This window comes from Siphateles boraxobius, unplaced genomic scaffold (assembly GCF_051911475.1).
Source record: "Siphateles boraxobius isolate OS27281-9 unplaced genomic scaffold, OSU_SipBor_1 19, whole genome shotgun sequence".
Taxonomy (NCBI): Eukaryota; Metazoa; Chordata; class Actinopteri; order Cypriniformes; family Leuciscidae; genus Siphateles; species Siphateles boraxobius.
In genome coordinates, this window is record NW_027508799.1 from 197,725 (window position 1) to 214,108 (window position 16,384).

At 44.4% G+C, this 16,384-nt stretch overlaps 6 non-coding genes across 6 annotated transcripts; all 6 read left to right on the forward strand.

Annotated features, from left to right (window-relative positions):
* The first annotated feature begins 5,164 nt into the window (after positions 1–5,164).
* Positions 5,165–5,236, forward strand: trnap-agg (transfer RNA proline (anticodon AGG)). The gene has a single exon. It is a non-coding gene; the product is annotated as a tRNA-Pro (tRNA).
* Positions 5,237–5,324: 88 nt separating this feature from the next.
* trnai-aau (transfer RNA isoleucine (anticodon AAU)) lies at positions 5,325–5,399 on the forward strand. The gene has a single exon. It is a non-coding gene; the product is annotated as a tRNA-Ile (tRNA).
* A 103-nt stretch (positions 5,400–5,502) lies between these two features.
* On the forward strand, positions 5,503–5,581 carry trnai-aau (transfer RNA isoleucine (anticodon AAU)). The gene has a single exon. It is a non-coding gene; the product is annotated as a tRNA-Ile (tRNA).
* A 978-nt stretch (positions 5,582–6,559) lies between these two features.
* trnaq-cug (transfer RNA glutamine (anticodon CUG)) lies at positions 6,560–6,631 on the forward strand. Its single transcript has one exon. It is a non-coding gene; the product is annotated as a tRNA-Gln (tRNA).
* A 4,184-nt stretch (positions 6,632–10,815) lies between these two features.
* On the forward strand, positions 10,816–10,887 carry trnaq-uug (transfer RNA glutamine (anticodon UUG)). The gene has a single exon. It is a non-coding gene; the product is annotated as a tRNA-Gln (tRNA).
* Positions 10,888–11,541: 654 nt separating this feature from the next.
* trnaq-cug (transfer RNA glutamine (anticodon CUG)) lies at positions 11,542–11,613 on the forward strand. Its single transcript has one exon. It is a non-coding gene; the product is annotated as a tRNA-Gln (tRNA).
* The last annotated feature ends 4,771 nt before the right edge of the window (positions 11,614–16,384 follow it).

The following is a 16,384-nucleotide window of genomic DNA, read 5'->3' on the forward strand; positions in this document are numbered from 1 at the left end:
TCTAGGTAGTGCCCCATGAAGGGGGGGCGTAAAAAGGATGGACAGCCCTGGAGAATGCAGCCATCAATCCCGCTACCTCTCGCATGCTAAGCAAGCGCTCTACCATTTGAGCTAATTTACCATTTGAGGCCGAAGAGCTCTCACAGGAGGAGGGGGAGGGCGAGCTGGGCCCGCAGGCTTTGGTGGTTGTGGGGCCTGGCGTTTTTTTGGTTGGTATCTGGGGGCTCGCAGCAAAAGAGTGGGATAGTCTAGTTCCAGCATGCACCAGTTGTTCCATTTTCTCTGAGAAGCACAGAAGTGGAGATGCTGGAGAGAGTGATAATGTTTCCGGTGAGAGGGATTTTTGCTCTGGTGTTATTGGAGGCTGTAATATGCTGTCCTGGTTTCCCTGGCTGTTTTCCAGAAAGTCGTCTATGGGTGCTGTATCTTGGAGCAGTGCTGGTATGTCACAGTCTGTCTGTGGTGAGCTCTGTGGGCAGGGCTCAGCTGAGATTGTGTCCGTGAGCAGAGGTTGTTGTGGCTGAGTGGTGTTATCACTGTCCTTGTGTGATGTGTCAACCCCATGTCCATTCAGGTGCTGAAGTGAAATCCTGTGGTCATTCATACTGTATCCAGGTGTGTGTGTGCCATTCAGGTTGAGTGGATTGGCACACATTGCAGAAGGATGACGGAGGGAGAAGTAGATATTGTCCTTTAGCACTCTTGAACCAAGTTTGTTTGGGTGGTGGCCATCCTGTTGAAACAGTTGCCTCTGACTCCAGAAAAGATTGAAGTTGTCAATACAGTTCACTCCTTTTATATTGCAGGTTTTTTCAGCCATGTATTAAGCCCAAGCAACCATGAAAACCTGTTTGTTCCTCTTGCTGGGAGTGGTCCACTGATGAATGTTTGAACTTTCAGTCTTTTAAGTGTTTCAAAAAGTTCATTGAAATCCTTTTTAAGAAGTTCCGACTGCTCTTTATGAATATCATTCTTCCCCACATGAATGATGAGTCGATTTGCAGTCTTATGTTTCATCAGAATGTTCTAAAGTTCCCTGTTTACATCAGAAGTTGTTGCTTGTGGAAGGCAGCACATTGTTGTATCCCTGCTATTAATGTTTCTGATTACGGAGTCGCCCACTATCAGAGTCCTGGGCTCGACTGCACTGTGAGCTGAGTGCCGCTGTCTGCTCGACCTTGAGCCCCAGTTAGCATCAGTGTTAGCTACTGGCTGATTCTGTCTGTGTGCGATCACATTCATCAAATTTGGGGATTCCTCATTCATTAATACTTCAAATCTGTTCTCAAGATGTATAGGCGGTGGTAGGAGACCAGTGTTTTTAGTCCTTGTCAGAGCCGTATCTGGGGTAGAGGATGCTACTGCAGTAATATGTGATGCTCGTGACAATCTGATGTCTCGAGTGCCTTTGGGTCTCGCACCCTGTTTGTGCCATCGATTAGTAAAACGATCGGCTTGTTTCTCTACACTCAGTATGGCCTGTCGAGAAGCACTAGATTCATGGGACTCACCGGCTGTATGCTGAGGACGTCCATGACGAAGCTCTGTTGTGTGTTCCGTCTGGTTTGGTGGTCCCGCAATTAACTTTTTTTCAAGAATTGCAATCCTTTGTAAAAGTCTGTGGCAGTTGGAGCAGCAAGTAGATTCCAGAGGAGGCATTTTCTTATCCTTATGAATGTAGGCAGTTGTGTTTTCTCTTCCCCGGAATGTAAGCTTTCAGTGGGAGGCTGGTCGAATAAAATAATTCTGCTTTTTTTTGTAGTAATCCAAGCGTTTGTGCACCGTGCTGATTTGCTGAAGTTAAAATTAGGTGATAAAAGGAGATAAAATATAGAAATATAAAAGCGATAGAGCAAAGCGCGGAGCAGTAAGCGAGAGCGTCCGAACAGTAGCTGAGCAGGAAGTAGTCGTCATCAGTAGTAATTATCGTCATCTTTGCAACAGGTAAGTCTATTCTTCACAACTGTATAATCGATCATTATTTATTAATAAACAGTGTTTGTTTTTAGACAATTAAACATGCCAATAAAGCTAGCTAGCGTGTAATAGCACACGTTTTCTTCTGTACATGTGAACCTGCAACTTTACCATGATATACAGTAAAAAACATGCCACTACTGTCAAGATAATTAGCCGACCGCTAATTAAGCTATATCCTCGTTAAACCATTTTTTTGTTGTTGTTAATTTAGTATTTTTTTGTGTCATTCATTACATTATTTTGAGCACAAGAAGATTTTTACTAAAACCTTTAAAAAAAAAGTTTAATTCATATATGTTATACTATACTATGTTATACACCAGTATACATATTTATGTTATCTTTTTAAATACTATGTTATACATATTTAAAAAGACATGAATAGGCAAAAACAAGTGTTTTTTTGTTTCAACAAATGATTCTCAACTATGTTATAAAAGATATACCAAAACGATTTGATATACCATTTTAAGTTTTAGATCTGTTTGATGATCATATTATTATGAATTGTCATAAACGCCTTTATGTTATATTTGGTGTTTCTTAGTAATCTCTGCCACAAAAGCTAAACAAAACAAAACGATTTAAGCATGGCATGATACCAGCAAGATTGTACCAAGAAGTGTTATTTATTTTCTTATTAATAAGTTCATCACACTATTTACAATTTGTACACAAGGCAATTCAAAGTGATTCACAGTTGTATAAATAACAATAATGCTTATGCTCATAATAATAATAATCATTAATTATTATAATAATATAATAATTAATTACATAAAAAAGAAATGCTGTAGTAAAATACTTTCAGTTGGAATATGACAGCTATGTAACGTTCTGTTTATGCCTGTGTCCTTTCAGATTATGTGTGCATACCCGGTTTTACGAAGAACCTCTGAGGGTCGACTCCTTATGGGGCCAACTGAGGAGGCCAATAGGAGGAAGATCGTGTTGGCAGGGAGGGCCAGGTGTAAGGAGGAGGTCCTGGCTGAGGCCACTGCCTTTGTGAGGCAGAATGGAGGGAATCCTGGAGACCAGTTCCTGGTTCTGGCTCACTGCAAGATCCAGTTTGGGAAACACCAGGGTCAGAGGTTCCTGTGGCTGCTGGAGAACTCACTGGGGTATGCCTGCTATCTGGTCAGCAGCATTTTGGGGGAGGAGGAGAGGGACAACCCGCTGTCTGACAACAAACACCTGTTCCTCAGATACACCTCGCAGATCAGGGAGGTAGGCGAGGCTGTGGAGGTGTATCATATAAAACAGGCCATGCTGCAGGAGGCCCAGAGGACAGGAGACTCTGGATGTCTGATGGTAGAGTTTGGGGATTTTAAGGGTAGGTCAATGAAGGAGGTGTATGAGGACCCAAGCAAGGAGGCCCAGGCTCTCATCACCTACCTGAAGAAGGCAAAGGCCAGGCCTAACACCAATATGGCCCTTTTCAAAGCATACGTGCTGAAGAGGGAGGCTCCAGCCCACGTGCCCACCACCACTGTGCCCACTGCATCTGTCCTCACTGCTGCTGTGCCCACTGCCACTGTGTCTCTTCCTCCTCCACCTACTGCCACTAAGAACAGGCCACTGCTGGCGACCAATGTGAAGGCCCTGTTGGCGCGGGGGAAGCATTTATTTGCTTCACAGCTGGCACAAAAGATTTTGGCTCCAGCCAAACCCTGTTAGTGATTTGCAATCTTTAAAATCATTACAGTATATATTATGCAGTATATATGTCTAACGAAAATACGTGTTCAACAGCTGCAGGACCACGTGTACATCCTGCGTCTGAGTCCGCAGCCCGGAGACAGCTCTTTACATGTGGTGAGTATCACTTAACGCATACAAGTGTGTTGGTGACATGTGCTTAGTGTTTCATGTTATTTTACAGACTCTGTGCTACGGATTTTTTTGAGGAGGAAGATGACCTGGAGATGGCAACTGTAGCCTCGCAAACTGAGGAACAACTTCCTCAAGGTATGTAAATCTTGAACAATATTTTACAAACAATTACAAATAAAACAAAACAGTATTTTTTAAATGACATATTATTTTATTTCACAACACAGAGGAATGGCACTTCTCAGGTGTCAATCTACATTCACTCTTTGAGTGAACATCCTCAAAGGAAAAAAGATCATTTAAAGGTGTATGTAAAAGGTTTTATTTCATTTTTTATCGTAATCACTGACTAAAGCTCATTCTTGTCATCTCACACTTCCCCCCCTCCCCTTGGAATAAGTGGCTGTTGTAGTGTTTGGTCTGCTTCGCTTCACACTTGGCTGATCCCATCTTTTTTTCTTCTTGTATTTCTTCTAATGGTGCTTGGATGAAAAACAGGATGATTTTCACTGCTTCCTTCCATCTTTTCATCATCATGTCATCTCTCTACTAATCATACATGCTTTGCAGTAAACCTTGTAATCGCAGTAGCTGTCCAGCAGAGCTGAGAAAGTCATGCAGTGAAAGTCTAAAACAATAAGATAATTTTGTTGTGTTTTTTTACGCTCCAGCCACTGCAGGCTCGAGAGGCCCTGCTCCTGCCCCGGCTCTTGCTACTGCCCCTGCTCCTGCCCCTTATCCTGCTCCTCCAGCATTGTGGACCCCTGGCCAGGTGTCCCAGTCGCCTGCAGAGCTTCCTGTTCACTGGAAAGAGCAACTCCTATCTTTCCAGCAAGGCCTTCAACCCCTGTCCCTCTGCACCAGGACCATCCTCACTACAGCCACCCACAGGACTGCAGCGCCCTGCCCAGCCTCCTCTGCAGTCTCCTCCTCTGCGCCCTGCCCAGCCTCCTCTGCAGTCTCCTCCTCTGCGCCCTGCCCAGCCTCCTCTGCAGTCTCCTCCTCTGCGCCCTGCCCAGCCTCCTCTGCAGTCTCCTCCTCTGCGCCCTGTTCAGCCTCCTCTGCAGTCTCCTTCACAGCCTTCTGTCCAGCCAAGTGCTGCCTCTGCTCCTGCAACATCAACTGGGTCCAGTGTTGCAGACCAGGCTCCTGTAAGTAAGCTTCTCATTATTCGTGTGCAGGTGCTGCAGCGTGATTTCCAATGACCACAAAAAAAGAGGCCGCATTTCCTCTGTGCTGGAAACTTTGCACTGGCTACCTTTTAATTGTAGATTTAATCAAAAAATTGAGCTTTAAGCCATGCAAGCTGAAATGTTTGCGGCCCGGCAGCAGCAGGGAGGATGTATGTATCGGCTCGTTGGTCTAGGGTTATGATTCTCGCTTAGGGTGCGAGAGGTCCCGGGTTCAAATCCCGGACGAGCCCATTATTAGGCTTTGCTTTTAATCTCTTCAGCCTGATTAGGGCAACCAGGATATTTCTGAGAAATTGGGGATAAAATGTGCCAGAGAGAGGCCGGTTAGCTCAGTTGGTTAGAGCGTGGTGCTAATAACGCCAAGGTCGCGGGTTCGATCCCCGTTACGGGCCACTCATGTTCTCTCTGGGACCTTCGCTCAGTTGGTTAGAGCGTGGTGCTAATAACGCCAAGGTCGCGGGTTCGATCCCCATTACGGGCCACTCATTTTCTCTCTGGGACCTTCGCTCAGTTGGTTAGAGCGTGGTGCTAATAACGCCAAGGTCGCGGGTTCGATCCCCGTTACGGGCCACTCATTTTCTCTCTGGGACCTTCGCTCTGCTCTTCTCGAAAATGACGGGCGGTCTCCCAGACATCACTGCTGGCTAAACCATACAAGTACCTGGCCAAAATAGCTCAGTTGGGAGACAGTTTGACTGAAGATGTGAAGGTCCCTGGTTCAATCCCGGGTTTCGGCAGAGGAACCACGTCCGCCTCTTTTAGTCTACCTGATTCCACCTAGCCTCATCGCTATCTGCCTCTCAGACAGCCAGCTAACAGAGTGTGTTGGTTCCATGGTGTAATGGTTAGCACTCTGTGCTTTGAATCCAGCGATCCGAGTTCAAATCTCGGTGGGACCTGCATTTGCTAGGAATGTGTGCAGTACCTCGTTCGAAAAAACTTTTTCGGCAGCACTGAGCCGCAAGAGCTCATCTAGGTAGTGCCCCTTGAAGGGGGGCGTAAAAAGGATGGACAGCACTGGAGAATGCAGGCATCGATCCCGCTACCTCTCGCATGCTAAGCGAGCGCTCTACCATTTGAGCTAATTCCCCTCGATGATGGAGCGAAGGTGTCCATCGCTCTCAAAGACAAAGACGAGGCGCGATCCCTAGCACGTGTGCAGGTGCTGCAGCGTGATTTCCAATGACCACAAAAAAAGAGGCCGCATTTCCTCTGTGCTGGCAACTTTGCACTGGCTACCTTTTAATTGTAGATTTAATCAAAAAATTGCGCTTTGAATCCAGCGATCCGAGTTCAAATCTCGGTGGAACCTTTATAGGTTCTTTGCGGAAGGGAGGGAAAAAACAGAGGTGATGCGCAACTGCTGACGTGGCGGTGAAATTGGCACTCTCAAACCGAGTCGGAATTGGGGAAACATGGGCTTAAAAAGCAAAGGCTTAATTTGCTCCTTGCTATCGTGCTTCTGGACTCAATGACTTAAATCCTTGCTATCGTGCTTCTGGACTCAATGACTTAAATCTCTGCTGCTCATGGGAAAACTTGACACACGCCAAGGTTCCATGGTGTAATGGTTAGCACTCTGGGCTCTGAATCCAGCGATCCGAGTTCAAATCTCGGTGGGACCTGCTTTTGCCAGGAATGTGTGCAGTACCTCGTTCGAAAAAACTTTTTTGGCAGCACTGAGCCGCAAGAGCTCATCTAGGTAGTGCCCCTTGTAGGGGGGCGTAAAAAGGATGGACAGCACTGGAGAATGCAGGCATCGATCCCACTACCTCTCGCTTGCGCCTACTGCTTCCTACCGATTGAGCCAAAGTAAGCCCAAAGTAAGCCCACGTGAGCCAATCGTGTTTCTCTGCTGTGGCTTACTTTTGACCAATCGCGTTCTCTCCTGTGGCTTACTTTTGACCAATCGTGTTTCTCTCCTGTGGCTTACTTTTGACCAATCGCCTTTCTCTCCTGTGGCTTACTTTTGACCAATCGCGTTTCTCTCCTGGCTCTGCTCCTGTGGCTTACTTTTGACCAATCGGCGACCGCTATTATTATCGTCATCTTTGCAATCTTTGCAACAGGTAAGTCTATTCTTCACGACTGTATAATCGATCATTATTTATTCATAAACAGTGTTTGTTTTTAGACAATTAAACATGCCAATAAATCTAGCTAGCGTGTAATAGCACACGTTTTCTTCTGTACATGTGAACCTGCAACTTTACCATGATATACAGTAAAAAACATGCCACTACTGTCAAGATAATTAGCCGACCGCTAATTAAGCTATATCCTCCTTAAACCATTTTTTTTTGTTGTTAATTTAGTATTTTTTTGTGTCATTCATTACATTATTTTGAGCACAAGAAGATTTTTACTAAAACCTTTAAAAAAAAAAGTTTAATTCATATATGTTATACTATACTATGTTATACACCAGTATACATATTTATGTTATCTTTTTAAATACTATGTTATACATATTTAAAAAGACATGAATAGGCAAAAACAAGTGTTTTTTTGTTTCAACAAATGATTCTCAACTATGTTATAAAAGATATACCAAAACGATTTGATATACCATTTTAAGTTTTAGATCTGTTTGATGATCATATTATTATGAATTGTCATAAACGCCTTTATGTTATATTTGGTGTTTCTTAGTAATCTCTGCCACAAAAGCTAAACAAAACAAAACGATTTAAGTATGGCATGATACCAGCAAGATTGTACCAAGAAGTGTTATTGATTTTCTTATTAATAAGTTCATCACACTATTTACAATTTGTACACAAGGCAATTCAAAGTGATTCACAGTTGTATAAAAACAATAATGCTTATGCTCATAATAATAATAATCATTAATTATTATACTATTATAATAATTAAATACATAAAAAAGAAATGCTGTAGTAAAATACTTTCAGTTGGAATATGACAGCTATGTAACGTTCTGTTTATGCCTGTGTCCTTTCAGATTATGTATGCATACCCGGTTTTACGAAGAACCTCTGAGGGTCGACTCCTTATGGGGCCAACTGAGGAGGCCAATAGGAGGAAGATCGTGTTGGCAGGGAGGGCCAGGTGTAAGGAGGAGGTCCTGGCTGAGGCCACTGCCTTTGTGAGGCAGAATGGAGGGAATCCTGGAGACCAGTTCCTGGTTCTGGCTCACTGCAAGATCCAGTTTGGGAAACACCAGGGTCAGATTTTCCTGTGGCTGCTGGAGAACTCAATGGGGTATGCCTGCTATCTGGTCAGCAGCATTTTGGGGGAGGAGGAGAGGGACAACCCGCTGTCGGACAACAAACACCTGTTCCTCAGATACACCTCGCAGATCAGGGAGGTAGGCGAGGCTGTGGAGGTGTATCATATAAAACAGGCCATGCTGCAGGAGGCCCAGAGGACAGGAGACTCTGGATGTCTGATGGTGGAGTTTGGGGATTTTAAGGGTAGGTCAATGAAGGAGGTGTATGAGGACCCAAGCAAGGAGGCCCAGGCTCTCATCACCTACCTGAAGAAGGCAAAGGCCAGGCCTAACACCAATATGGCCCTTTTCAAAGCATACGTGCTGAAGAGGCAGGCTCCAGCCCACGTGCCCACCACCTCTGTGCCCACTGCATCTGTCCTCACTGCTGCTGTGCCCACTGCCACTGTGTCTGTTCCTCCTCCACCTACTGCCACTAAGAACAGGCCACTGCTGGCGACCAATGTGAAGGCCCTGTTGGCGCGGGGGAAGCATTTATTTGCTTCACAGCTGGCACAAAAGATTTTGGCTCCAGCCAAACCCTGTAAGTGATTTGCAAGCTTTAAAATCATTACAGTATATATTATGCAGTATATATGTCTAACGAAAATACGTGTTCAACAGCTGCAGGACCACGTGTACATCCTGCGTCTGAGTCCGCAGCCCGGAGACAGCTCTTTACATGTGGTGAGTATCACTTAACGCATACAAGTGTGTTGGTGACATGTGCTTAGTGTTTTATGTTATTTTACAGACTCTGCTGCTACGGATTTTTTTGAGGAGGAAGATGACCTGGAGATGGCAACTGTAGCCTCGCAAGCTGAGGAACAACTTCCTCAAGGTATGTAAATCTTAAACAATATTTTACAAACAATTACAAATAAAACAAAACAGTATTTTTTAAATGACATATTATTTTATTTCACAACACAGAGGAATGGCACTTCTCAGGTGTCAATCTACATTCACTCTTTGAGTGAACATCCTCAAAGGAAAAAAGATCATTTAAAGGTGTATGTAAAAGGTTTTATTTCATTTTTTATCGTAATCACTGACTAAAGCTCATTCTTGTCATCTCACACTTCCCCCACTCCCCTTGGAATAAGTGGCTGTTGTAGTGTTTGGTCTGCTTCGCTTCACACTTGGCTGATCCCATCTTTTTTTCTTCTTGTATTTCTTCTAATGGTGCTTGGATGAAAAACAGGATGATTTTCACTGCTTCCTTCCATGTTTTCATCATCATGTCATCTCTCTACTAATCATACATGCGTTGCAGTAAACCTTGTAATCGCAGTAGCTGTCCAGCAGAGCTGAGAAAGTCATGCAGTGAAAGTCTAAAACAATAAGATAATTTTGTTGTGTTTTTTTACGCTCCAGCCACTGCAGGCTCGAGAGGCCCTGCTCCTGCCCCGGCTCGTGCTACTGTCCTCTGCAGTCTCCTCCTCTGCGCCCTGCCCAGCCCCTCTGCAGTCTCCTCCTCTGCGCCCTGCTCAGCCTCCTCTGCAGTCTCCTCCACAGCCTTCTGTCCAGCCAAGTGCTGCCTCTGCTCCTGCAACATCAACTGGGTCCAGTGTTGCAGACCAGGCTCCTGTAAGTAAGCTTCTCATTATTCGTGTGCAGGTCCTGCAGCGTGATTTCCAATGACCACAAAAAAGGATTATTAGGCTTTGCGATTACGAGCCCATTATTAGGCTTTGCTTTTAATCTCTTCAGCCTGATTAGGGCAACCAGGATATTTATATCCCGGGTTTCGGCAGAGGAACCACGTCCGCCTCTTTTAGTCTACCTGATTCCACCTAGCCTCATCGCTATCTGCCTCTCAGACAGCCAGCTATCAGGAAGTGTTGGTTCCATGGTGTAATGGTTAGCACTTTGGGCTTTGAATCCAGCGATCCAAGTTCCAATCTCGGTAGAACCTTTTTAGGTTCTTTGCGGAAGGGTGGGAAAAAGCAGAGGTGATGCGCAACTGCTGACGTGGCAGTGAAATTGGCAATCTCAAACAGAGTCGGAATTGGGGAAACATGGGCTTAAAAAGCAAAGGCTTCATTTGCTCCTTGCTATCGTGCTTTTGGACTCAATGACTTAAATCTCTTGAATCCCGAGAGGTCCCGGGTTCAAATCCCGGACGAGCCCATTATCAGGCTTTGCTTTTAATCTCTTCAGTCTGATTAGGGCAACCAGGATATTTCTGAGAAATTGGGGATAAAATGAGCCAGAGAGAGGCCGGTTAGCTCAGTTGGTTAGAGCGTGGTGCTAATAGTGCCAAGGTCAAGGGTTCGATCCCCGTACGGGCAACTCATTTTCTCTCTGGGACCTTCGCTCTGCTCTTCTCGAAAATGACTGGCGGTCTCCCAGACATGGCTGCTGGCTAGACCGCACAAGTACCTGGCCGAAATAGCTCATTTGGGAGAGGGTTAGACTGAAGATCTAAAGGTCCCTGGTTCAATCCTGGGTTTCGGCAGAGGAACCACGTCTGAGTCGAGGCGGTCTATTGACCAAACGCCAGCTCTTATCTACCTGATTCCACCTAGCCTCATCGCTATCTGCCTCTCAGACAGCCAGCTATCAGGGTGTGTTTGTTCCATGGTGTAATGGTTAGCACTCTGGGCTTTGAATCCAGCGATCCGAGTTCAAATCTCGGTGGGACCTGCTTTTCCAGGAATGTGTGCAGTACCTCGTTCAAAAAAACTTTTTCGGCAGCACTGAGCCGCAAGAGCTCATCTAGGTAGTGCCCCTTGAAGGGGGGGCGCAAAAAGGATGGACAGCCCTGGAGAATGCAGGCATCGATCCTGCTACCTCTCGCATGCTAAGCAAGCGCTCTACCATTTGAGCTAATTCCCCTCGATGATGGAGAGAATGTGTCCATCGCTCTCAAAGACAAAGACGATGCGCGATCCCTAGCACGTGTGCAGGTGCTGCAGCGTGATTTCCAATGACCACAAAAAAACAGGACGCATTTCCTCTCTGCTGGCAACTTTGCACTGGCTACCTTTTAATTGTAGAATAAATCAAAAAATTGCGCTTTGAATCCAGCGATCCGAGTTCAAATCTCGGTGGAACCTTTTTAGGTTCTTTGCGGAAGGGAGAGAAAAAACAGAGGTGATGCGCAACTGCTGACGTGGCGGTGAAATTGGCACTCTCAAACCGAGTCGGAATTGGGGAAACATGGGCTTAAAAAAGCAAAGGCTTCATTTGCTCCTTGCTATCGTACTTCTGGACTCAATGACTTAAATCCTTGCTATCGTGCTTCTGGACTCAATGACTTAAATCCTGCTGCTCATGGGAAAAGTTGACACACGCCAAGGTTCCATGGTGTAATGGTTAGCACTCTGGGCTCTGAATCCAGCGATCCGAGTTCAAATCTCGGTGGGACCTGCTTTTGCCAGGAATGTGTGCAGTACCTCGTTCGAAAAAACTTTTTCGGCAGCACTGAGCCGCAAGAGCTCATCTAGGTAGTGCCCCTTGTAGGGGGGCGTAAAAAGGATGGACAGCACTGGAGAATGCAGGCATCGATCCCACTACCTCTCGCTTGCGCCTACTGCTTCCTACCGATTGAGCCAAAGTAAGCCCAAAGTAAGCCCACGTGAGCCAATCGTGTTTCTCTGCTGTGGCTTACTTTTGACCAATCGCGTTCTCTCCTGTGGCTTACTTTTGACCAATCGTGTTTCTCTCCTGTGGCTTACTTTTGACCAATCGCCTTTCTCTCCTGTGGCTTACTTTTGACCAATCGCGTTTCTCTCCTGGCTCTGCTCCTGTGGCTTACTTTTGACCAATCGGCGACCGCTATTATTAGGCAAGGCAAGGCAAGGCAAGGCAAGTTTATTTATATAGCACATTTCATACACAATGGTAATTCAAAGTGCTTTACATAGAAGAAATTAAAATAATCAAAAGAAATCAGAATAATTAAAACAGTTTGGAATAAAATATAAAATACAGAAATAATCAAATGAAATCAGAATAATTAAAACATAAAATAAAATACAGTGCAAACAGTCGGACGAACAGTGGCACAGTGCTCATTCAGTAAATGCACAGTTAAACAGATGTGTTTTGAGTCTGGATTTGAATGTGACTACTGTAGGAGCACATCTGATCTCTTCTGGAAGCTGGTTCCAGCTGCGGCTGGCATAGTAGCTAAAAACAGACTCGCCATGCTTAGAGTGAACCCTTGGTATTTCTAGCCGATGTGATCCAAATGATCTGAGTGATCTGTTGGGTTTATATTCACTGAGCATATCCTAGGCCATTGAATGATTTATATACCAGTAATAATACTTTAAAATCAATCCTAAATGTAACTGGCAGCCAGTGTAAAGACCTGAGGACTGGTGTGATGTGTTCATATTTTCTGATTCTGCTCAGAATCCTAGCAGCAGCGTTCTGTATGAGCTGCAACTGTCTTATGGTCTTTTTGGGAAGGCCAGTGAGAAGTCCATTACAATAATCCACCCTACTGGTGATGAAAGCATGCACAAGTTTTTCTAAGTCTTGACTGGAAACAAAGCATCTAATTCTTGCAATATTTTTCAGGTGATAATATGCTGATTTAGTTATTGCTTTGACATGACTACTGAAACTAAGGTCTGACTCTAGAGACACACCCAGATTCCTGACTTGATTTTTAGTTGTTTGACCCCTAGACTGAAGGTATGCGTTCACCTTGAGAACTTCATCTTTGTTTCCAAACGCAATGACTTCAGTTTTGTCTTTGTTTAACTGAAGAAAGTTTTGGCACATCCAATTGTTTACTTCATCAATGCATTGGCAAAGGGAGTCAATGGGGCTGTAATCGTTAGGCGATAGGGATAAGTAGAGCTGTGTGTCGTCTGCATAGCTATGGTAAGCCATTTGGTTCTTTCTCATTATTTGGCTCATTGGGAGCATGTACAGGTTGAATAGGAGTGGCGCAAGAATTGAGCCTTGAGGGACTCCGCATGTCATGGATGTCCACTCAGACTTATGGTCTCCTATACTCACATAATAACCTCTGCCTCCTAAGTATGACCTGAACCATTTTAGGACTATCCCAGAAAGCCCGATCCAGTTTTCCAGCCTGTCAAGAAGTATTTTGTGATCGACAGTGTCAAATGCAGCACTGAGGTCGAGTAGTACCAGCACTGATAATTTGCCTGTATCAGTATTTAAGCGAATATCATTTATTATCTTTATGAGCGCGGCCTCTGTACTGTGGTGCGGTCGGAAACCAGATTGAAAATGGTCAAAGTATCCATTCGAGCTTAAGAATTTGTTCAGCTGATTGAAGACAACTTTTTCAATGATCTTGCCTATGAAAGGAAGATTTGATATCGGTCTATAGTTGTTTAATATGGTCTTATCCAGATTGCTCTTTTTCAGGAGGGGCTTGACGACAGCAGTTTTCAGGGAGGTCGGAAAACTCCCAGAGAGAAGTGAGGCATTTACCACTTCCAGGAGATCTGCTTCTAAGCTGTGTAACACATTTTTGAAAAAAGATGTGGGAAGTGCGTCAAGGGCGCAGGTTGATGTTTTTTGTTGCTTCCAAAATTTTGCCATCAATTTCTTCGAAATCAGACATAGTGGCTACTTTCTCGTGCTGTTGTCTGATCTGCCTGACCCCAGCGCAACTCAAGGATGAGCTGATCACCTTTCTGATATTATTGATTTTCTCAGAGAAGAAAGAAGTAAACTCACTGCACTTTCTCACTGAGAGCATTTCACTGGGAATCTGGCTTGGGGGGGTTGTCAGTCTCTCTACAGTAGCAAAAAGAGTGCGCGTGTTGTTTATATTGCTGTTTATAATATTCGAGAAAAAAGTCTGTCTAGCTTTGCTTAGTTCCTTATTGAAAGCATGGATGCTCTCTTTGTAGATGTTATAATGGACTACAAGTTTTGTCTTCCGCCACATGCGCTCTGCTTTTCTCCATTGTCTTTTCATATTTTGCACTGCTGTTGAGTTTCTCCAAGGTGCTTTTTGTCTGCCACTCTTCTTCCTGACTTTCACAGGAGCAATATCATCAATTACACTCTTAACTTTTGAGTTAAAAGAATCAAGGAGAAAATCAACAGAGTCAGCAGATATGCTTGGTGTTAAAGATATAGCCTTCATAAATAGTACACTAGTGTTCTCATTTAAATATCTCTTCTTGACAGACACAGATCTAGCTTCAATGGCAGGAGAGATCAATATATCAAAGAAAATACAAAAATGATCAGACAGTGCTACATCCTTAATAACAATTGATGAAATGTTTAGACCCTTACTGATAAGTAAATCTAGAGTGTGTCCACGATTATGTGTGGGTCCATGTACATGCTGAGTCAGATCAAAAGTTTTTAAAACAGTTTTGATTTCTTTTGCCATATTGTTTTCTGCATTATCTATGTGAATGTTAAAATCTCCAGCAATGGCAAAGCAGTCAAACTCTGAGGAAATTGTTGATAACAGTTCTGTTAAGTTCTCAGTAAAAGCTGGAGAGTATTTTGGAGGCCTGTAAACAATGATAAGTAAAATGCGTGGAGCACCTTTTAACACAATACCGAGATACTCGAAAGACAGGTAATTCCCAAATGATATTTGCTTACATTGATAGACATCTTTATAAAGAGCAGCTAAACCCCCACCTCTTCTGACAGCTCTGCAGACACTCATAAAAGTAAAGTTAGGAGGGGCTGTTTCATTGAGGACTGTTGCACTGCAACTTTCTTCTAGCCAAGTTTCATTTAGCAACATAAATTCCAGGTTGTATGTGGTTATTAAGTCGTTGACTAAAAGTGATTTATTTTTAAGTGAGCGGATGTTTAAAAGTGCTAACTTAACAGTCTTACTTTTTGTCCCCACAGCAATCTTGGTATGTCGTGTAATAGGCACCAGATTAGATGGGTTTGCTGTATGGCTTTTGAAGGCCTTAGACTTTCTATCATGTAATCGAACAGCAATAGAAAAAGATACAGGCACACTGGGTTCCCGCTTGTTCTGTAAACATTTGAGAAAGTTATTGTTATCATAGCGGGGACCCGACACATATCACTGAGAGCTGGTATCAGTTGTTTTTGGTTCACCTCGAGCCGCTGGGGGAGGGTGTGGGCCCTGGCGCTGTGGCAGAGGCCGAAGAGCTCTCACAGGAGGAGGGGGAGGGCTTTGGTGGTTGTGGGGCCTGGCGTTTTTTGGTTGGTATCTGGGAGCTCGCAGCAAAAGAGTGGGATAGTCTAGTTCCAGCATGCACCAGTTGTTCCATTTTCTCTGAGAAGCACAGAAGTGGAGATGCTGGAGAGAGTGATAATGTTTCCGGTGAGAGGGATTTTTGCTCTGGTGTTATTGGAGGCTGTAATATGCTGTCCTGGTTTCCCTGGCTGTTTTCCAGAAAGTCGTCTATGGGTGCTGTATCTTGGAGCAGTGCTGGTATGTCACAGTCTGTCTGTGGTGAGCTCTGTGGGCAGGGCTCAGGTGAGATTGTGTCCGTGAGCAGAGGTTGTTGTGGCTGAGTGGTGTTATCACTGTCCTTGTGTGATGTGTCAACCGCATGTCCATTCAGGTGCTGAAGTGAAATCCTGTGGTCATTCATACTGTATCCAGGTGTGTGTGTGCCATTCAGGTTGAGTGGATTGGCACACATTGCAGAAGGATGACGGAGGGAGAAGTAGATATTGTCCTTTAGCACTCTTGAACCAAGTTTGTTTGGGTGGTGGCCATCCTGTTGAAACAGTTGCCTCTGACTCCAGAAAAGATTGAAGTTGTCAATAAAGTTCACTCCTTTTATATTGCAGGTTTTTTGCAGCCATGTATTAAGCCCAAGCAACCGTGAAAACCTGTTTGTTCCTCTTGCTGGGAGTGGTCCACTGATGAATGTTTGAACTTTCAGTCTTTTAAGTGTTTCAAAAAGTTCATTGAAATCCTTTTTAAGAAGTTCCGACTGCTCTTTATGAATATCATTCTTCCCCACATGAATGATGAGTCGATTTGCAGTCTTATGTTTCATCAGAATGTTCTGAAGTTCCCTGTTTACATCAGAAGTTGTTGCTTGTGGAAGGCAGCACGTTGTTGTATCCCTGCTATTAATGTTTCTGATTACGGAGTCACCCACTATCAGAGTCCTGGGCTCGGCTGCACTGTGAGCTGAGTGCCGCTGTCTGCTCGACCTTGAGCCCCAGTTAGCATCAGTGTTAG